Source organism: Pantherophis guttatus, chromosome 1, assembly GCF_059756535.1.
Source record: "Pantherophis guttatus breed Tessera chromosome 1, ASM5975653v1, whole genome shotgun sequence".
NCBI lineage: Eukaryota > Metazoa > Chordata > Lepidosauria > Squamata > Colubridae > Pantherophis > Pantherophis guttatus.
The window spans coordinates 294125816-294148510 of NC_142063.1; the positions used below are offsets into that span (position 1 = coordinate 294125816).

The 22695-nt window shown below is 37.7% G+C and overlaps 1 long non-coding RNA gene across 1 annotated transcript; it reads right to left on the reverse strand.

Moving 5' to 3' along the window:
- Window positions 1–13434: 13434 nt before the first annotated feature.
- LOC148116890 (uncharacterized) lies at window positions 13435–17120 on the reverse strand. The gene is made up of 2 exons (XR_015731502.1): window positions 16746–17120; window positions 13435–13932 (listed from the first exon to the last, which is right to left on the reverse strand). It is a non-coding gene; the product is annotated as an uncharacterized LOC148116890 (long non-coding RNA).
- Between the last annotated feature and the right edge of the window lie 5575 nt (window positions 17121–22695).

The window sequence follows — 22695 nt, forward strand, 5'->3', positions numbered from 1 at the left end:
GGAAATGGACATGGAGATAGTTATTTTTAAATGAATTTGAAAGAATGAATTTATTTCTAAACAACATTGTAAACAAACATTTCATGCTATCCTTGAGATCAATAAAGCACATGAAAAGATAAGGGAGAGAAAAATCAAATCAGCTAGCAAGACTACTATTATACTTACTAACACATCAGGATGAGAAATATAACCTGGTAGGATATATCCAATAGAAATAGGATATTTGCAATAGTGATGGAAACAGAAGTTGCCATTGTGAGGACAGCCTTCCCCAAAACTCAAACCAAGAAAGTAGTCAAATAATGATTCTCCTTTCCAAACCAAAGCAGTTGACAGGTAGGCATTATTGCTTTGGATTACTCCAGATAATAGGTTCATCACATAAAACAGGCTCATCAGGCCTGTCAAACTGGCGGCCTGTGGGCTGGATATGTCACCAGTAGGCCATACCCACCCCAGTTCTGCAAAGGCAAAAAAGTCACAATATGTCACGAGACGCGATCGAGTTTGACACCTGTGGCATAAATGATAGCATAGATTATTCAATATTTTCAGTGTGATGCTTTTCACATTGGCTGTGTTTGCTGAGAATTATGAGCACTTTTCTCTCACACATTTGGAAGCCAGTAGGCTAGAGAAGACTGCCTTTGTTAGGATAAAAGAATTACAAACTAGAGAGAAATCTTAGTTCCTAGCAAACAGGATTTACTAGAGGGAAAACTTTATCCAGTGCATTTCAAGTAATGCATGATGAACAGAATGAGATTGTAGTCATTAGAATCCAGTAAGGTGATCAAAGGGGTAGCCATAATAGTCAACCATTCATCACCTGCAGATTACAAGATCTTTTTTGCACAATATTATCTTTGTTGACCATTCCAGCATTTATTCCAATGCAGTGAATGAAACAAAACAAATATTCATTTACAGGTTGTATATCCAATCATGGTATTAGCAAATAGAAACTGCCACAGAAATAAAAGATATGATATTTCTAGTTGTTTATTTCAAACGAGTTCCAGTCAGGATTGAAAAGTTCATTTTGTTATGGAAATTAAATGCTGATAAAGATGAACCAATGTAACTGTAGACATTATTGAAAATATAGTTTACAGAAAAAAAGCAGGTATCCAGATGTGCAGGAAGTTATGTTCTTGGACATTTGGATAGCAGCAGATTAGCAGATTAGTTGTAGCAGACTCCATGCGACCCGGTAAAATTAAACTCTTACCAGATGGCAGCAAGCTTTTGCCTACATGGAAACGGGACAAACCATGTTGGACATAGAGGCATGGGAACAGCCACTGTTAATTCTCAAACCTAAAAGAGACTATGAGATTTCTTTTTCCCAGAACAAGCTTAATTCATACTACATCAAGCTTATTATGTATTCTGTACATAATCAGAGAAATATCGTGAGAATCACTTATTTCCCTGTAGATTTGTTTGCTTCTTTGCTAGAGGATTCTGGCAAGGAGTGTAATCCTAGGATTACCCCCAATCAGAAAACCATTGATGGTGGTATTCATGATGAGGCCCTAGCGGACTGTGCTGTTGAAACGAAAAGCTTTTGCTGCCAGATTAAGAGGAAGGGGCCTAGAAACCGTCTGTATTTCCTTTAATGAATTCTCACCACAAATAGATTTTTTTGTAACAAATGGCTGACAACACAGTTTCCTTGATTTCCCTGACAAGGCTGAGCTGTTTTTGGTAAAAGCAAGAGCAGGTGTTACTTGGAAGTAGTATTGGGAATTGTTTGTGGAATCACGACAACTGAATTTTAGGCCAAATCTCCAAGATGATACGTACCTGAACACCAAATCAAGGAATAAGATAGAAGAATCACATCTGAGCAATGAAAATTTGGAGAGTCTCTAGATACCATACAATATGGTAAATCTTGGATTTATTATTTCTACCTTACAATTCTTTAGTAAAGGCCATATTTGTACTATACATGAAGCCCAGTGATATAAAGGCAACTGCTTTGGGTTCTGCAGACACAGGGATCATGTTTAGTTCCCTCTTGCTGCCTTACATATGCTTTCAACAAACCTGGTCACGCCAAATGAGCTCTTGCACCTGGGCTGCAAATGTTCCCATGACCACAGGAAGGAAGCAAAGAGCATGAGATTTCTGTGTTTGTAGCGAAAAAGTGTTTTGGGTTTTTTTTTTTTTTTTTGCAGCTTAGATACATTTGTGTAGTGGCCAGGAGGAGCCATAATTAAAAAGCAGTGCAAAAGGAAGGAATGAGCAAGCAAGCAAGACAATAGTTGCTGTCACTGTGGCTGGTAGCACCTCTTCTGCTGCCATTCTTGTCAGTTGTTAGCAGCAGCAGCAGCATTCACTGAAACCTGAGCCCTTAGAGAGAGTGTAGCTTCCCCAGGGATCATGGCCAGCTGCTCTCCACATCTCCTAGCTTTCCTTCTCTTTCCTTTGTGAAAAGACAGGCCTTAAGGCTTGTTTGTTTTATCTGGTTGTGCCAGTGTAAGCCCAGGCCATTAACCATTTTCCAAGAGCAGAGGAACATTGTCTCTCTCTCTCCACATTCCTAGCCCACAAGCAATGCCACCTCCACCCATTTTTTTCTGCTGAACATTAAACGTAGTGTTTTTGCCAATATAAATGGTATTGTTTGGTGATCTACAATGCTTCATTTCATTGGAAACCAAACATTTCCACTCGAATTGATTACTGTGGCAGAAAAGCCCCTTATCCCAATCATTGTCATTGTCCTCCATGTTCATTCTGTCCTGGAGTGTTGCTAGGCTTTCTGCCTCTTTCTGAAGGGACCTCGATCACCAAACCTGGTGGATTTTTTTTAAAAAAAATCTTTGTTTCACCAGTGAGATGGTGAGCCTTTCAGCTGGGGTTTTTTTTTTTCTTCTATGCCTGCCTTCTCTCCCCCTCACTTCTGCTCCATTCAGCCATCTGCTTGCAGTAAGTTTGCATCCCCAGTGATTAATTATGAGTTTGGGTGGAAAAAGAGCCAAAGACCGAGAGAGTGATTTGGGCTGCTGGAATGATGAAAGACTGGACTTATTTTTTTTCCTTAACAAATTCACTTATGGAGTGGTAAAACAATGGATTATTTTTTAAAAAACAGGTAGAATTGACCTGAGTGTCTGTTTCCCCTCCTAGCTCAAGTGACAGGAGGAATGGTAAACAGTGTCCCTTCCCTTCCCTTCCCTTCCCTTCCCTTCCCTTCCTGATCTACCAGTAGATGCATCAGAGGGGAAGGAATGCAAAAGTGTCAACCAAGGAGCACTGATGAAAATCTATTAGGTGAAATCACATGACCTCAAAGATCTGCTGTGGGAAGGATAGGATTTTCTTCTTGCTTTCCTGGCACCAGTCATTTGAGTAAAGCACCAGAGGAATCGACAAGTCAGTGCCTAGGGTAACAATAGTCCAGACAGAAAACCAGCCTATCACTGAAATCAAGAAAGGGAACATTTTGTAGCATTTTACAGCTTGTAAATCTTTCCTCTATCTAAAATCTTCAGTCATTTCTAATGTACAGTTTTTAAATCATGAAATTACTTATCTCTGTTTTGTTTTCCAAAAACCAAAACAGTTCTATTTCCCACTATAAGGTGTTCTTTATAATTATTAATAATAAAAAAATACTGTAAAATTTTCAATATTCCAAATTTATCTGGATCCTTAGTTTGTTTATAACTTTCTAGGATAAAAAATATTTGGCTTTTTGCTGTTTCTTTCATATGCTTTAATTCTTAGATTTATAATTAAGTTTTCTTTTGTTCAGAGTTGAAGATAATTCATTTGCTGAAGCTTTTTAAAACTTGTCATTCTGAAGGTCTCCAATAGTTTTAAAATGGTTAATAGGCAATTTCTGTAAGTGATTAGAAAGTGAGGTTTGCGAACTTAGTGTCCTTAAAAAGTCTGTTCCATGGTTGCAAGCAAAATGACTAATCTCTTGCCCTCCTTGAGGTGGGTTTCAACAGGTTCTGACCAGTTCTGGAGAACCGGTAGTGGAAATTTTGAGTAGTTTGGAGAACCGGTAGTAAAAATTCTGACTGGCTCTGCCCCATCTATTCTCTCCCTCACAAGTCCCAGCTGATTGGGAGGAAATGGGGATTTTACATTTACATTTTACATTTTATTAAATTTGTATACCGCCCTACTCCCGAAGGACTCAGGGCAGTGAACAGCCATGAAATAAAACATATAAATACAAAATTTAAAATAGAAATAAAACAAGTTAGATAAATTTGGCTGAACCATATTTAAAACCCCAATAATTTAAAACCAAATTTAAAATTCCCATTTAAAAGAGGAGAAGTTTAGGTCAGGCCGGCTTGCTGGAATAGGAACGTCTTCAGCGTGCGACGGAAGGTACGCAGATCCGGAATCCTCCGTATCTCGGGGGGGAGCTCGTTCCAGATAGTAGGTGCCCCCACAGAGAAGGCTCTCCCCCTGGGGGCCGCCAGTCGACATTGTTTGGCCGATGGCACCCGGAGGAGCCCCTCTCTATTTTGCAGTAACCTTCCCCTGGAGTGGGGTGGGAATGGAGATTTTACAATATCCTTCCTCTACCATGCCCACCAAGCCACGTCCACCAAGACATGCCACGCCCACCAAGCCACACCCACAGAATCGGTAGTAAAAAAATTTGAAACCCACCACTGATTCAAACCCATGCAAATCAGCTGTCCTGCAGTCTCCTCGTGAAAAGCAGTTGTCCAGAGCACATGGGGGCAATCTCCTGTCCTTTCTTTATCCAGAGAAACTCCAGGGAACTGGTCTCTTCAATAGTTCCTTGATCTTTGCCATGGTCATCAGCTCTGCAACAGTTCTCCAAACCTCCCCAGAAGTCAAGATGAATGGGATTTCAGTGACATTGTTATGACTGCCATTTTCACCTTTTTGTATCCTCCTACCCACATGGACAGCTCTGCTTTCTTGGCAGGAGTGGTTTCAGGGTAAGGTAAAAATGTCAAGTTGTGACTCTGACAGTGTAATTAAAGCTTGACACAATGAATCTTTATGTGTGTTACACATGTGGCAACCATACCTTGAAGATACCTGTCTCCTGACTTTCTTTTTGCCTTTGACAAAGTGCCACCTGGTGGTAAAAATAGTATGACAAAATGCTGCTCTTATTACCGTAGTAGATGGTAGAGTAGGGATAGACAAGCTATCTTCCGAGGTTAGGTTCATACAACACTCTCAGCCCCAAAGAAGTCATCCACATTTTAGTCTAGACAAAATTTATTTTGACTAATAGTTTGCCTGGATATGAAACAGATTCCTTTACTGTATTTTTTCAACACTGAAAATAGAAACTGCAATTGGAGCATGCTTCATCTCCCAAAGTGAAATTGTTTGAATGTACTTTAAAGATCTGGGGTAAATCTTCTTTCCTGCAAAACCAGAATGTGACTGCTTATGTTTTCCCATGCCGACCACAATGAAGCTTTTGTCAGTATGGTAAACAGGTTACTGTTCTCCTTGGCTGTATTTCCTCCCATTTGTGGTGAAGCTCCCATGGCTAGAAGTATCTGGCAGCTGGAAAACTCATCTGAAAAAAAGTCTGTCAGTCTTATTCAACATAACTGCTTCAAATACTTAAAATGCAAACTGGTTCAGTGCTAGGTAAGGATGGATACAATTTGAATGACAGAAGTGCTCTGACCTGTAAGTATAGTGTAGGTATAAGCTTTTTGGATGAAATACCAAAGGAAAGGATTATAGATACTGTACTTTCTGGGGAACATTAAGAGACCCTTAAAATCAGATAATCACATCCTGATATATACTGACTAAAGTCTGGGTTTCTATAGCGAGGAATACTGATTTAAATAATATACATCTAAGATCATCTGTCTCCTAGCAGAAAGGCAGTGTGGTGTTTTTGGGCAGAGAAATTTGGAGATTAGACATTATTATTGGGTGGAGAGGAAAGGAATTCTGTGGGATTTTAAATCAAGATAGCATATAATTTCAACATACTAAAATCAAAGGCACGCTTTTAATTGGAGGTGGGATTTTAAGAGCCCATCATGATTGTTGCATTAAGATATAAGTTTCATTTGCAGACACACAGGCAGGACATAGGAAAGAAAATGCTCTTTCATAGTTTTGAAGACAGGAATCCGGGTGGAAGAAGATATTATGGTAAATGATAACTTTGCTGTATGTCTTTCAATTCCACTATAGAAAAAAATATGGATAGAAGCATTCTACCACTTAAATCCTAATCTTAAATGGATTATAAAAGCTAAGCAGCTTTGATATTTTAGGTCCACTGTGAACCTGGACATCTAATGTTAGGCAGCTAAACATTTAATGTTTTTCAATCATATTTATAATTTGATGGCAATATTTATTCTTTCATATAAATTCTTTCTATTGATTTTGGCATTATACCATATTATGAGTCAACAATTTTGTTGTAGTTTTCTGATAACACTTTAGGTGTATAGAATATGGTATTTCCGACTATTTTCTCTCATATGATTTTTATCCCCTTCTCCTTAATATGATCTCATATTTTGAGTTTCCTGAAATTTTATTTATTTTTAAATAGAGAAAACATTGCTGAAATGAGGCCATCTTTGTAGTTGGTGCAATGCAATGATTGAGTTTAATTATGATTTGTTGAGTATGAAATTGCAGGTGGTCATGCACAATACACTAAACTTAAAACTGTGGTTTATGATTCCCAATGGCCAGTTCAAACAACATAATGAGTCAACATCACACAAACCATTATGGCTTAGGGTATGGTTCAATCCTAGCAATAGAAGACAGAAAAAGTGTGTAACATTTAGTTTTCTTTGGAATTATTGCATCTCCATTAATGAACATATGAGCCTGGAAGACTTCACTGACTTTCAAATTTCAACCCTGGAGAAGTACAGTAGTTTAAGACCGCACTGGTTAAAGACCACAATGAAGTTTTAAAGTTTGGTTTTATTAGTTTAAGAAAAAGGGGATAGGCTACTAGCAGTGGTGAAATCCAATTTTTTTTACTACCAGTTCTGTGGGCGTGGCTTGGTGGGAATGGCTTGCTGGGCATGGCAGGGGAAGGATACTACAAAATCTCCATTCCCACCCCACTCCAGGGGAAGGATACTACAAAATCCCCATTCCCACTGGGGCCAGCCAGAGTTGGCATTTGCCGGTTCTACGAACTACTCAAAATTTCTGCTACCGGTTCTCCAGAACCTGTCAGAATCTGCTGGATTTCACCCCTGGCTACTAGGTGTTGAACATAGAAAATGCAAGTCCTGATCTTTTAGGGGAGGAATCTAAAGTGAGCTTCCAATCTCAGGGCTAAAAAAAATGTTCAGACAACCATGTCTTTTTTTTTTTTCATTGTTTGCTGCCATCTAGGGCTCATCTGGATTTTTTCCACCCAAGTCTGGCAGCAAACATTTGTGCCTCTAGGCTGGCCTATGCATTTTCTTTACAGAAGGCGGTAGGTGTAAACTGTACACATAATCCAGAGTAGATCCTTTTGACTTCTAATTAAATTAATGCTATGATATTTATAGCTCATCTTTCTGTAAGGAGCTCAAAATATTTGTAGTCCTCTGGCCTCTATCTATTTTGTCTCCACGAAGCTTTCGAATATAGTTTATGGAAGGAAATTATAGCTGGCCCAATATCAATTAGTGAGCCTCAAGAGCAAACAAAATGTGAGTCTGCCTGGACTTATTCTGCAAATCCTTTCGATTATATGGTATCCCATTGTGATCAGTTCTCTGAAACAGGACTCCTACTCTTCAGTATTACCTCATTTCCTTTCTTCCTTGCTGTGTTTTAGGTCTCCTAGACTTTCCTCAGCACTGCATGGTCTGGTTTAGGACATAAAGATTTTAATATTAAAACATATGAATAATATAGTGAGTGAAAACATTTAGGAAAAAAGTCATAGGAGGGGTAGAAGATGAAAACTGAGGAAAACATATAAATCATATCTGCTGCAGAAGTCTCGGACAACAATTCCCATCACTGCTATCATTTGCTATGTTGGCTGGGGTTCTGCAGTTTTAGCCAAATTATTTTGCCTGTTGCTGCAGGAGCCTTCTAAAAAATTAGAAGGTTTAATATCCTCTCCAGCCTGTAATTTAAGCAATTTAAGCAATGACATAGTTCAGCTCTTTAATTAGTTTAATCTATTATTTGTACCCCACTTTTTTCCTATGGGCCCAGAAGAGCTTTAGAACAGCATGAAAAAAACTAAAACACAACCATACAGTACTGAAAACCCTCTATTATACATAAATAGAAACACAGCAATCTGAAGGACAGTATAATATTATATGACAAGATTATGTCATACTAGATATAATGCCAAATAAACCCAAAGCAAGGGGGAAAGGGGGGGGGAATCAGCATTAGAATTGTGGATTAACCCTTCTGTTCCTATATCAGTTGTAATAAATTTCCTCTAAATCTGGAACTATTCTTTGGCAGAGTGCAAAATTAAAACATAGGATTTACTATAAAATGTAGTAAAGGGGATTAGAGACATATTCATGGAGAAATCTATTGATGATATTAGCTATGATATCTGTACATTATCTTTACATTCAGGGCAAGAGTCTAGTTTATATATAATGCTAAGCAATAATATGATTTATTGATATAAAATTATGATAGTATGATACTAAACTATTACAGGGCTTAGCATTACATGTCAGACATCACATCTGTTCAACTAATTCCAGTTAAAAACATTATATAACCTATTAAACCAACCATGGCCATAAATGATGAGATAGTTTGTCTGGTTTTGGCTTAATACAATGTGTGCCTCACATATGGGATTTGTAAACCATGGATAGTAGCTTACTATGATGCAAACCAATTAGTTATTATTAATTGAGTAAACTATGGTTAAACAATCTGACAGTATGCAAACCAAGTGAGTATATCTCAAAATATCTACTGTCAGGAAGTATGGGAAGTATACATTGGGAGAGTCTCGAATAAATAAGACCTCTCTCATCCATGGTTTGACTTAGGAAGACAAGATCATCTTGGTGTGTATAATCAAAACCTGGATCAGAGAACTGAAGTTCATTCATTTCTTCCACCTCTATTTTCCTAAGCATTTGGAGAGAGACAGAGATAATTTTGGTATTTTATACAAATGTTCTTTCTCTCTCCTGAATTTCTAGTACAAATCTAAAGTGGCTGTATCTTGTGGTGGATAATTGGGACAAACCAGGAATTCTGGTGAACTGGTCACACTGCTGCCTAGCAATTCCTCTGCCTGGTTTCAAAGCTTAATAAATGTTATTGTGAAGTTAACCAGAGTGGGTATACATCAATTCACATATTAGCTGAGTGGGGTGGTAAAACTACAAATCAGTCCATAGACAATTTTACAAAGTTAGGCAGAAACACTACCCAGAAGTCCAAAAGGTTGTTCACCATCAGGGTTCCAAGGGGTTAGATGCAAGTTGTGGGATAGAAAAGTCCAACCGAGAATTTCAAGGTATCACTGAAATCAGACAAGAGATTCTTGGCACCAATAATGGGCTGTCACTAATACAAACTTCCTGTGAGGCATAAAAGCCTTCCAAAAAATCTTAAATATATCTGTCTCCTGTATTCCTCATTGAAATGATTTGCAGCCCTGATTTTGTCATCATCAGTCTTCCTTAGAGCAGCTCCTTTTTTTACCAGACTAGTTTCTGTCTCTCTACTTCTGTTTTATATATTCTCACTAAGTGGCCTTCAAGGCCTTGTCTCTAATTCCAGATCTGAAACTTCAGCATCAAAGTCAGGTATAGTGGAACCTGCTTCTGGCATTTTAGAGCTATTACTGGGGCTTGGTTTCTTGGTATCTGAAATACCAGATTCCTCACCCTGATCATTTCTTGAGTAAGATGATATCGCCCTAATTTTACTCCTCTCTTCACAGTGCCCCCTTCACTTTTCTTTGGCCTTAATTTGGGGAGTTCTTGTAGAACTAAGAAATTAAACATGATGCCGTTGCTTTTCTTCAGGATCTCTCTTCTGGCCCATAGACTTCTCAGTTGATGAAGCATTATAAGGTCCCCATTCCATTACCTGTGGTATCAAGAATTCAAACTCTGCTGTGTATTATACTTCATTTCATCGGTTGTTCCATATTAAAGGTACACAATACAGAACTGGATGTTCTGGATAGTCTAGAACAGGGGTGTCAAACTCGCACCATCACAGCAGCGTCATGTGACATATCAGGACTTCCCCCCCCCTTCACTAAACCTGGCAGGGTAGGACCAGCACGTGACGCATCCCACCTGCGGGCCCCGAGTTTGACACCCCTGGTCTAGAACTAGAAGGTGATTGTGGAATCTGGATTAAAAATTGGGGGGAGCTGGAACTTGCAATGCAATGCTGGAGAAGGCTGGTTTTCTCTAATGATTTCTAGTTTTCATATCCCACCTTTCATAGGCAGATATTTGTAGACAACCACACTTTCTGCCTATTTGAAGGGAAAATCCTTATTATCAGTAGTCTGCAAAACATTGTAATCTTTCTTGGTTTACTCCAGTTTTTTTAAAGAATCGTAGTTGTATAATTAAAGAAAACGTTATCCTCTGAAAAAATTAGCTTTTGTTGCATCAAAACCCTAAATTTTTCAGAGGATAATATTCTCCTGAATTACATACTATTACATGGAATCTGACAACTGGACAAGGTAAAAGGATTCTCCGTGCCTTTACTAGGACCAAAAACTAATATTGGAAAGATAAATGTATAGCTCCATTTATTCAAAGAATTGAAAACCTGATTATACAGCAGCTTGCCTATTGACATAACTTTGTATGGACAAATATAATGAAATATGGAACTCATATATGTAAAATACAGTAGATTAAAAAGAATGAGAGTGTTATATTAGAAGTAAATATATACACACTTGACTAATACTTACATTAGATAAGTATTTAGAGAATTGCAACTGTTAATTGTTATAATCATATACTTTATTTCTTCACTTTTAAAAAAAAGTACTTTTATGTATTTTTTTCCTCTTGAGAATGTTTTGTAGTAGCATAACTAATAGAAGAATGTCTTGACCTAATGTTCAGGTTCTTGGGAAGTTTTGGAGTACATAAAAATAGTTATTTATTTATTTATTTTATTAAATTTATCTGCTACCCATCTCGCAGGAGTGTCAAACTCAAGGCCCGGGGGCCGGATCTGGCCTGTGGGATACTTAGATCTGGCACACGACCCACCCAAGCTCCATTTTTGCTGGCAGAGAGTTGCAGGAGTCCGTTGCAGCCTAAAATGGAGCTTAGGAGCCCATTTTCTCTGGCAGAGTGCTCGGGACCCCACAGGCACGAGTGACGTCCAGCTGGCCACACCCACCATGGTCACACCCACCCTGGCCCACCCTGATGCGGTGGAACAGTCAAACACAACTCTGATGCGGCCCTCAATGAAATTGAGTTTGACACCCCTGCTCTAGATAGTCAAGACACATAATTAAGAACTGATGCAGCAAGTTATCTAATCCAATTGTACCGTAAATGTAGCTTAATAAAGATGATAACTCCATAGTGATGCTCCTATGGGTCAGAAATTAGATCCTACTGACTTCTCTACCCTTGGTATAGGCAATTAGACTTTCTGTTGGTAATATCAAGGATTTCAAACACTGAATGCATTTTTTCTTGTAAAACTGGTAAAATTTCTAAGTAAAGTAACTTGCTCCAAGAAGTAAAGAATTGCTCTTGGGCTGGTCAATAAATTAATCAGCCACTCTTCTCATGAGCAGTCATCTGTAACTCCTCACCTTGTAGCTGAAGAAACAACATGCTTTGAGCTAAAAATCAGCAGTCTCTGAATTTCAGGTACAGAATCCCTCCCTCCTTTCCTTCCTTCTTTCCTTCCTTCTTTCCTTCCTTCTTTCCTTCCTTCCTTCCTTCCTTCCTTCCTTCCTTCCTTCCTTCCTTCCTTCCTCCCTCCCTCCCTCCCTCCCTCCCTCCCTTCCTCCCCATTATTTGTATACAATGTAATGGTTTTCATAGAAAATTATTTTTCCTTGCAAACTGTTGTGCTGTTCATTTTTTTCTTTCAGAAAACCTTTGTTTATCCAGCCTTGAAATGTATATCCTCTTTTGGGATGCTGGAAGGAAGAGTATTCTATCATTTATGGATAGCCAGCAACCACTGAGGACAGATCTGCTTTTCCATATGAAACAAGAGGAGGAATTTTTAGATCAGCCAGGATATAATTACCTATGTTGGAAGAGAGCCAAGATCACATAAGCTTAGCAACAGCAAAGTCCTAACAGTGCAAAGGGGATTGAGGGAAGCTGAAAAGAAAAACATAATAATGCAAGAGGGATGTTTTTACCATATGAGTAGCAGAAGCTGCTGGTAACTGAATATATACTTTCAAGGTCTAAAATACGAGAAAATTGATCAAAGTCAAGAGGAGGGTGAACCTTCTGTATAGAGTTAATAGTGATGAGGGGCCTATGGAACTGATTAAGAAATCATGAAGATGTTTTTTTCCCTGAATCTGCAAAGGCTATGCTCAATCCATATTGAGTGGGGTTTATGAATAAGAGTTTTAAACATTAAAATTTGTTCTTCATTGAACAATTTCTGCTCAGGAATTAACATATATTACAATTCTGATGTACATCTATTCCTTTCAATTCCTGTTCAGGAGATAATGTGTTACATACAATAAAATGTTGTATGTTGACATACAATAAAATACCATGTAACAAAAATAAATAGAACAATTTGATTATATCTTTATTAAGAATGCTAGTAACAAGCTCAGCTTGCCTAAGGTCTGGTGTCCTATCCTTAGTATTTCCAGATATGGGAAATAGGGCTATGCAAATCTTTAATCTTTTGAAAGCAATAAAGTAAAAGCTACATCTTCCAGGCTCATAGCCTTGTAAGCTCTCTCTGTGTATGCATGCTGCACAGCTATTTTGCTTCACTTTTTCCTCAGCAAAGTTCTTATATTAGTTTGCAGAGAAATGTTTTTTGCATGTATGGCAGAATACTTCTTTCTAAATATTTACAAGACTAGCTTTAATGCTAGAAATATTCTTATCTAAAACAGAAGAGACGCCACCAATCAGTGTAATTGGGGGTTCTTAGATGAACAGTTTTCCTCATGATATTGCAGTTCTCTGTGTTTCTGTGTTAATACTTGATATAGCATTTTTCGAGTGCCAGTTAAGGAAAGCAGAGCATGTACGATTTTATATTTCCAACATCATCTAATTTCAACAGGAAAGAAAATATGTAGATCAGGATTGAACCATGAAATTCTTGATGCTCTCTTAACATCAGTCAAGATGGAAGAATGAACTCAGCTGATAAAACAATACAACCATGTTTTTAATTGTTGGTGGCAAGGCTTTGACTAAAGATAGTGATCACAAGACCTGCAAAGGCTAGGGTGCAATAATGCAGTCCAAGGAATTATTCTGACAAAATGTTTATTTAGAGATGACAATTACTGCACATGCCTAAAAGGAGTAAACAAAAAGATATACAAATACACAGAAAGCACCAACTTTAAATTAAGATGTTGAATATCTTTTTTTTAAAAAAAGATCCAGTACTTATAGTTTAAAATGCCATCACTAACAGGCTAAGGCTAGTTGGCAAACAAAAAGGCTGATACCAATCTTTGTCTTCAATATTGACTGCAATTCTGGGAATTGTAACTTCTGGAGCTACCAAGTTAGAAGAGACTTGCACCTTGAACTCTTAAAGGGTTAACATACTTTTAAAAACAGATTATTCAAAGTCAGGAAATGTTAGAATGTAGAACTCTTGGCCTGGTTGCCTTCTTCTTGTCTTCAAATCCAGACAAAGACTGTACTGAGGTTTATACATTTGTTCATCTGGAGTTCCTGCAGCACAAACACTGTAGCAGTGATTATCGTGGGAGAAGCTGAATCCAATTAAGCTCATCTGTGTGAAACATGTCAGAGGAGAATAGGTTTAGCAAGGCAGATATTTGAGAAGAAATGAGCAGCACAATGTCTTTTATTGTGTATTGGCCAACAGAAATGCAACACACTAAGTAAATAAAAGCTCAAGGAAAACCAGCCTCCCAATTTCAGGCAGCTAAAAGAGAACTTAAACCAAAACAAGAAAGTAAAAAGTATATCATGTCAAACAATCTTTTGAAATGCCAACATTTAAAATTGCTTAGGTTCCCATGCAAAATAAATAAATAAAACATAAGCTTTAATATCAAAACTGATGCCAGCCTTCTCATTGGCAAACCTCTGAACAGTTAATTAGAAGCAATCCCCACTGAATTCTTTCAAGGAACAGGTCTGTGGCATTGTTTCCTTATATTGTTTTCAGCCGGAAATGTAATTTGATGATTATATGAATAATTTTAATTTCACTTTCATGCTGTATAGTTACTATATATCAGTATAAAATAAAGGATAACAAATTATTTAAGTCAACTTGGCTATTTTATTCTGCTTATATTTAATACACCTGGTATGGACTTTAACAGATACAATCCCAGTTCAATGTTTGCATTGCACTGCTGAGTTAGAAAATACTTATGTGCAGCACCTAATCAGTCCTCATTAAAGGATTTTTAAAGGGTGTGGTGGATACCAATAGCTACTTAATTAGGTAACTATTCTGTCTTTCCATCTCTAACACAACTTCTGTGATGAGACAGAAGTGATGGAAGCATTATCTAGATTGTTTTATAAATGAAACAAGGGGATCACACAATAAAAAATATTAAGGCATCTCTAATCTGTTTTTTAACCAGGACACTTTACATGTCAGGTTAAACAATTAAAAGATGCTTCCTGAAAGATGTTCCTAATCAATGAGAAATGTTCCTAGTCAAAATACATTATAATTAAAAGGAAATCAAGAATTTCCTTTCAGCAGGGACTTCTAGTGAGGGTATGATGAATTGAAGATGACCTTGGAAAATACAGACAACATTACAATTGAAATTACTGATTGAATACAGGATATGGGCCAGAGAAATGAGATATTTTGAGATTGCCCATAAACACACCAGATAAGCTATTCCTTGTGAATAAACTACAAGAATTTGTGTTTTTGTGATGAGCTAATAAGTATAGTGGCTGGGATTTGAGGGATTCTATCTGAGGTAATGTGATCTTTCAGGACTCAACTTTCAGTCAATCCTCATTTCTTAACCTCTTTGAATTTTTATTTTACTTTTTTGCTTTTTTAATATTGAGAACCTCTGAAATGGCAGATTTTATGGTATTCACTGGGTGAGTTTTTTTCAGTCCTTTATAAAAGAAATTTTAAGTATGAGTTTAAGGATTTATAAAAAATGTTTTTTGGCATTAACAGCAAAAGGGTGATTGGACCGTTATTTTTAGAAAATTATAAATGGACTAAGGGTCCAGAAAGATTCAATATAAATGGATTTAAATTTTAACAAATCCTTCCTGTGGGAAACTACCCATGTTTTTGTATTGGGAAGAAAAACAAAATGATAAGGTGGGACTTTGAAGGTAGGACACTAGAGGGAACCAGAAGCAAATAAAACAATGGATATATTACGAGAGAGGAGGATTTTTTAAAATTTATGTTCTCTTTTATTGCTTTTAAAATGACGAAAGTGGAAAAAAACAAAAAACAAAGATATAAATACATATATTGTCAAAAAAAGGGGAAAAAACCCATACTTATTTAAGGAACCCTTGTGGTGCAGCGATTAGAATGCAGTATGGCTGCCCACAGCCTAGTGTTCGATCCTGATGTGCTCAAGGTTGACTCAGCTTTTCATCCTTTTGAGGTCAGTAAAATGAAGACCCAGGTTGTTAGGGATAATATGCTGACATTGTAAACTGGCAAGAGAGTGCTGTAAAGCACTATCGGGTGGTATATAAGTCTAATATTACTTTTGCTATTGCTATTGCTATTTTTTAACAAGTGTTCAATCTAGCTTCTTGAAAATTGAATCAGTCTCCTATTTACTTAGACATTTTATATTGTGGCAGAGAAAATGAATGAATGAAGCTTCTTGGATGAGAAGTGAAACGTCTTCAATGAAAAACAAAGAAAGTCCAGTTGACTTTTGAAAAAGCACCTTTGGGACAATATGACCTGGATGACAATGAATCTCCATAGGGTAAATAGTTTTAAAATGATTAATTAATGATAGAATCATAGCATAATATTAGAATCCTGGGATATAGTTTCTCTATACAAAAGAAGGAGAAACAAGAAAGAGTTTCTTCCCAGGCTTAAATAGAGAGTCTGAGCTATCCAGTAGCACAAATGTTGAAGGCTCAGTCTCCAACATCACCAAAGAGATTATTTTAGAAAGCACTTCAACCCTTGCCCCCTCAGTCTCTGGCCTTGAATTAAATCCCAGACTTCAGGAATGTTGCTGGTTTCAGTGAGAAAGCCAGAAGATCAAAAGAAGAGTACCCTTGCCGGGAGAAGCATAAACCAAGGGCGGGATTACCTGCTTTGAAGAGTTATGCTTTTTAATGAATACTAACAGGCTTCAGCTGAGCTTTGGACAGACAGTGAGAAGGTATGCATTTAAGGTTTTGCTCAAGTGCAGTTAGATTCTGAAACAACTTCTTACTATGGTTTCTTCCTGGGTGTCTCAGAATTTTACGGTTCTACGGTTAGACTGGATATAACAATTTGATAACTGTATCAGAAATCAGATTGTTATACCCAGTCTAATAACTCTATCTATCCACAAAAATGGCAAAAACTGGATGAAATTTGCAGTACTAATTGCTGACCATTATGCTGCCTTTATGGCATCAGTTCCAAGTCACTGATCAATGGGGTTCTGATGGTATTCTGAATACGTATGTGGTAAACAAAGTGATGATTGGATGATTCCTTCAGCTTTGCTGCCCTTCCATATCAACCTGTTGATAGCTGGCAGGGAAAACAGTCACCAAGCATCCACAGCAGCAAAAATGCCTATCATCTCTAGGCTCTTCTCTGTGTCTTTCCTCCTTCACAGGAGGTATTGTTCCTGCAACATAAATCTGAGTAAGAATATAAAATCCGTGAAATGAAAGTAGTTGAGTCATAGGTAGAGGGCTACCAAGCCTGGGCTGTAGAAATCTGGACAACCGTAGATGATAGCAAAGAGAAATACATGGTACTCTTGCACAAGCAACAAGTTTATTTAGGATTTTTGAACCTTTATTTATATAAATGATAATATTGATTTCCAAATTCCTCAATGTTCTTCAGGAGGCAATGGGGGTGCTGTTAGTCCACTATTATGTTCATTTAGGTCCTTACTCTATCATTCTAATGCCATTAAATAATAACAGTAGCAATAATACCAACAGCAACCACATATCATCACTCAATCTTGAGTCACAGTGGCTTACAATAACATAAAAATCATAAAACATCCACAAGAAAAATCAACATAAAAAATAACATGATATAATGTCCTATGTAAGAAGAATTAACTCACAGTCTCAAGTACCAACATTATACTGAACAAGCTCAGAACAAATAAAAATCCCAAATGATTCCAATACATGAGAAAAAGTAATTAAATATTGATAGCAATCATATTCCTAAGGCCTTCCAGAAAAGTTTAGTCTTTGTTAACTTCCAGAAGACTTTCATTGAGCAGGATGATCTATCTTCTAAAGAAGGGGTGTCAAATTGGAGCCCGTGGGCCAGATGCATCATGTGTAGGCCATGCCCACCCCAGCTCTGTGAAGGGGAAAAATGTCACAAAACGTCATGTGATGGCAACGTGACGCCGTGAGTTTGACACCTGTGTTCTAGAGGGAACCTGTTCCAGAGCATGGTGATAAAAGAGCATCATGTCCTGGCCTTACCACTCCTCTAGCAGTTTCTTCCAGGAGGATCTCCTTAGATGAGTTGATTCTGGTTGAAGCAGAAAATTTAGAATAATATTTTCTTACATGAAAAAAAACTTGTATCCATAAAATAAAATATGATAGAAATCCAATTCTTTTCATAACTTCATCCAGATACTTACTTTGCCCTATATCAAGGGCTTTTGCTGTGCCTAACAATGATACTTATAGCAGCTTTATTATTTCTGGAGCATAATACTAAAATATTTATTAATAATCTAATATTGTCAGAGGTTTGTCACCTATTCACAAAATAAAATTGTGCATTATTGAAAGGAATTTAACCTTAATCCCAAAGTAACAGTCAAAAACTTGACATCTGGGTACACCATACCCTAGGATAGACCAAAGAGAAACTTCCTAACTTTACAGACTCAGATACCTGAAATAAACCTATTTCACCTCCTATATAATCAATTTTATAGGTCAGTGGACTGTTTAGGTATTTTAGTCATAAAGTGAATGTCCAGCCTTTATTTCACATAGTTGGCAGCAGTTTCCAGCAGTTTCCAGCAGTTCCTGAAATCAAAGAATTTCTTCATATCAGTATGCAAAAAATTATACAGCAAAAAAAGAATTTACTTGCTGATGTCTGACAAAAAAACAAAGTTCATGACATTTCCAGTTGTGGATTTCCTTCTGTCCCTAAGACAACTCACCACATTTGCTATCACTGAAGGCAATTGTTTCATCTCTTACATACATTTACTTCATGACACAGTTTTGGAAGACTCTTTTCCAACCCTTAGATGTTGAACTCCAATTTTCTCTTGCCTATCACCCTCAATTTGATAATGAGATTGAGAGGACAGATGGCACTCTCATTCATATATAAACTACCAACAAGACAGCTGGCCTGAATTTTTGCCTATGTCGGAGTTCATCTGCAATAACTCAGTTCATTTTTACATACTCATATCCCCATTCCAGGGCTTGTAGGGCTACCACATATACCAGTAACCTAATACTTCTTCCTACTCCATTCCTGAAGACACCTCCTTTCTCCAGGATCCCTAAACCGTACAAATAATCCTTCAAAGAGCTCCTTTTACTAAAATTTCATAAAAGCTTTAGCAAAGTTACAAACTCTTATTGTCAGGAAGGTCTCCACCACCCAAGTTGTTGCAGACTGCATATGGCTTCCTTTCCCTGTGCACAACTGTCTAAAAAGTTGGGTTCCAAGTTTATTGGACCTTTCACCATAGTGCAGAGGCCAATCTGTTTGGCTTTTTGCCTGCAGCTGCTAGCTACGGTGAACATGAACATATACTTAGCTCTCTGTTTGTAATGGCTAAAATAAGAAGAGAGTTTATTTTCAGGACATCTCATTCAGTTCCCCTCTTTACATCATTCTGTCAGACCAAAGGAACTATTCCTGCCCCTAAATAATCCCTCCCCAAATACTTCCCTGGTGAAAAAGAAAGTAGTATTGCTCACTCTTACAGAATGAGATAAAGTAGAGACAGCAGAGATCCGGCCTTATGATTGCTTGAGGCAGACCTAATAAGGACATTGCAATGAAGTAACTGGGCAAAACACCAGTAATCCCATCAATGTTTCTCTTCTTGCTAACAAGGACTATTTCCAATGCCCTGCCAAGTTTAAAAAACACAGTGTTTCTTAACAATAAAATGGCTCTTTCTACACAATCAAGTTTATCCAGTTTTTCTTTATATGGTTCCAAGATCCTGAAAAGCAAATCGGACTGTATTTGTTGTATCTCACTTGTGCCTGCTCTCAGCTTTCTGGAGGATATGAGAATTTATCTACCCCCAATTTTGTAGGCTAATAAGGGGAAGGGAGCTACCGGTTTGCTTGTGGGCACTCACGTGCTCATGCGCTCAACGCTTCTGCACATGCACAGAAGCATCTGGGTAGGTGGGTGGAGCCTCCCGCCACTACCGGCTCACCCGATCTGGGGCGAACTGGTAGCAACCCACCAGTGGAAGGGAGATTTCTTCAGTTTCAGATGACAAACAGAAGAAGGGAGAAGAAGGATCATATTCTGTTCTGGGTCAGCGCTCCTAAAGGAAGGCAAGTACCCTGTTTCCCCTAAAATAAGCCCTCCCCTGAAAATATTTAAACGCATGCACAGCCGGTCTGGTTTCCTCTGGTTAGGGTTAGGGAGACAGAGCTGGAAATCAGGTAAGATGGCAAGAGGAGCCCCGTCTTGCTCCACGCACCCCAAAATAATAAGACCTCCCCAAAAATAAGGCCAAGCACTTATTTCAGGGTTCAAAAAAATAAAAGACCGGGTCTTATTTTCGGGAAAACATGGTAAATGGAAAGAAGATGCTCCAAACTGGACAAGATCAAAAGTAAAGGGCCAGAGAGCAGACTTGTCTGTTACAATGCACTGATATCAACCACACCTTCTGCCTAAGAACAAGAAGTTCTCTAGTCATTACAGCAGGCTGCATAACAAACTGGAGAAAGAAGCAAAAGAGGTGAATCTTGCTTCTATTGTATACATGGCTTGTTTCTTATGCTAGCAGGTGCTGGATTTCTTCATTAATGGATTTTCTAGTCTCTGTAATAAATTCAAAGCCATGTTCTTGAATCTTCACCTGCGAGTCTTCTAATTTCAGTAGTGGTTTGGATAAAGCTTGACATTTACTATACTTAATTTATGATAGATTATAAAGTTGAAAGGCTAGGAGAACTATAAATATATATATTTAACACTACTGTGATGTTCTAATCTGATCAATTGGAAGGTGTGCATAAAAGGTGGAACAAGAGATACTTATGGGGAGCCCAACTTTCTCTTGCAGTTATGCCTGAAGGAAACCTGCCATTAAGATGTAATGGTAGTTGTAAGCATCACCTGCCGTGCTGATTGCATTTCCATCCTGTATCTACCAGTACCAATGTTCAGCCTTTGCTTCTCAGTCAATGACTCACTTTGAGAATCTTCTCAAAGTGAGGAATGTGGATGCTTTAGAAATTCACAGTAAGCTCAGGAATTCTCTCAAGGGCTCCTCCAAGCAATAGGTGGAGAAAGAGAAAACTGTCTTCTTTGCTTTGAAGGTGCCTTGAGATTGAAGATGGTAGCTTCTCCAGAAAACAACAATCTTGTCTCAATATCTTGTTCACACTAGCCATCACAGCAAGATGTAAGGATAGCTAATGCTCTAGACAAGTGATTGGGAAGAGGTCATTTCACCCCAATTCATCCCATAGCCTGCCATCAAAGCAGACTGCCTCAATCTACATAATGATACAGCTGCCCAGGTTCCTTCTAGATTTTCCATTTTTTGAAGGAGAATCAGAGGAGTCAAGCTGAAAGACTTCAACCCAAGCACCTTTTCTCAGTGGCTGGCTCAGGCACATGGAGTCAAATTAGACAACCATCCCCTTCAGAAATATAGTTTCTTAGGGAAATTACTGTCAGCTTAGCCATTAAACATTTGGAAGATCAAGTAATGCTAATAAACTGAAAAAAGATAGTGGAAATGAGCAGAGGAAAGCAAAAGAAAGTAACTCCTTAGAAAGAAACTATAAAGGAGAATATTTGCAGCTCAGGGCTGAAATGAAGGATCCTTGGTGCTCTCTGAGCTTGGTTGTTTGCTTGCAAACTTTCATTACCCAAACTAGGTAACATCATCAGTGCACTGATGATGTTATCTAGTTTGGTAAATGAAACCTCTGCACGAAAACCAAGCTCAGAAAGAAATTATGCTTATGGATACTACCCCGTTGACCTTTCAAAAACCAATTGTCTTTGGAGTTCTGCCCCATTACCTCAGAGTTGCACACTAATTGTCTCACTGATCTCATATAATATGTTATACGCAAGCAAAAGGTTGCTGTTGTTTATATCAAATCAAATATTTTGCACCTGCATTCAATCACATGTATATACTAATTTGCATTAATTATAAATGGGTTGTAACCCCTCCCTTCTTTAGACCTGCCTTTGCCTCTAGCCCTGTCAATAAACAGATTTGTGCTTCAGTACATTTTTTTCCTGGTCTCCAGTTTAAACCCATCTCTGGGGAAATTCTTCTGTTCTCAACTGAACTTTGTCAGCTGTATCCCAATTGGATTTTTAGATTAAATAAATCTTTATTATGTCTTTACAGTCAGAAGATACAATAAACATCAAATATGTACCAGATCAACTGGATTTTTATTCACTACATTTTCTTTTCAGGGTCTGGAGCCCTGAACATTATGCCCTTGAAATTAACTCAATTGTGAATTATATCATCTATCTTTTAATATTTAAATATTTTAGGAATTTTAGACCTCCAGTGGATTTAACTTATTCATTTTACTGAAATCTATTTGTAACATTCCACCCATCTCCCATTTTAAAAATTCAGTTCAGCAACATCACCTTATACCCATGAACCCTCCCAAAATACCTTAACCCTTGCCAGTAAAAAGATTGTAGAGCCTAAAAGGATACCTCCTGCACATTTTGGTAAAGATTTTACTGTCTCCATCAAACTCTCGCTTGCTTATTAATGTTGTGTACAACATGCAAACTCTTTAAAAGGTGCTACTGCTTTAAAAGTAATTTTATTGAGTGAATTCCTTAAAGCACAAGTATTGTCTTTTCAGACTGCAAAGGATTGAGCTACTTTCCTGTGTAGTGAAGAGGGGCTGAGGTTACTCTAGGTCTTCCTAATCTTATTAACTGTCCCTAGCCCAACTGCCCTGCTTATTATTTGGCTCCTGCCTTAATTATTATAACTCAGAAGAGTAAAATATATATTTGCTCCAGTATGTATAATTGCTCATTAAATGCTGGGCATTTGTTTTTTAGCATGTTGTTAAATAAGTTTTACATCAAAACTTTTATTAGGGCTAATAGCATACTGTAATA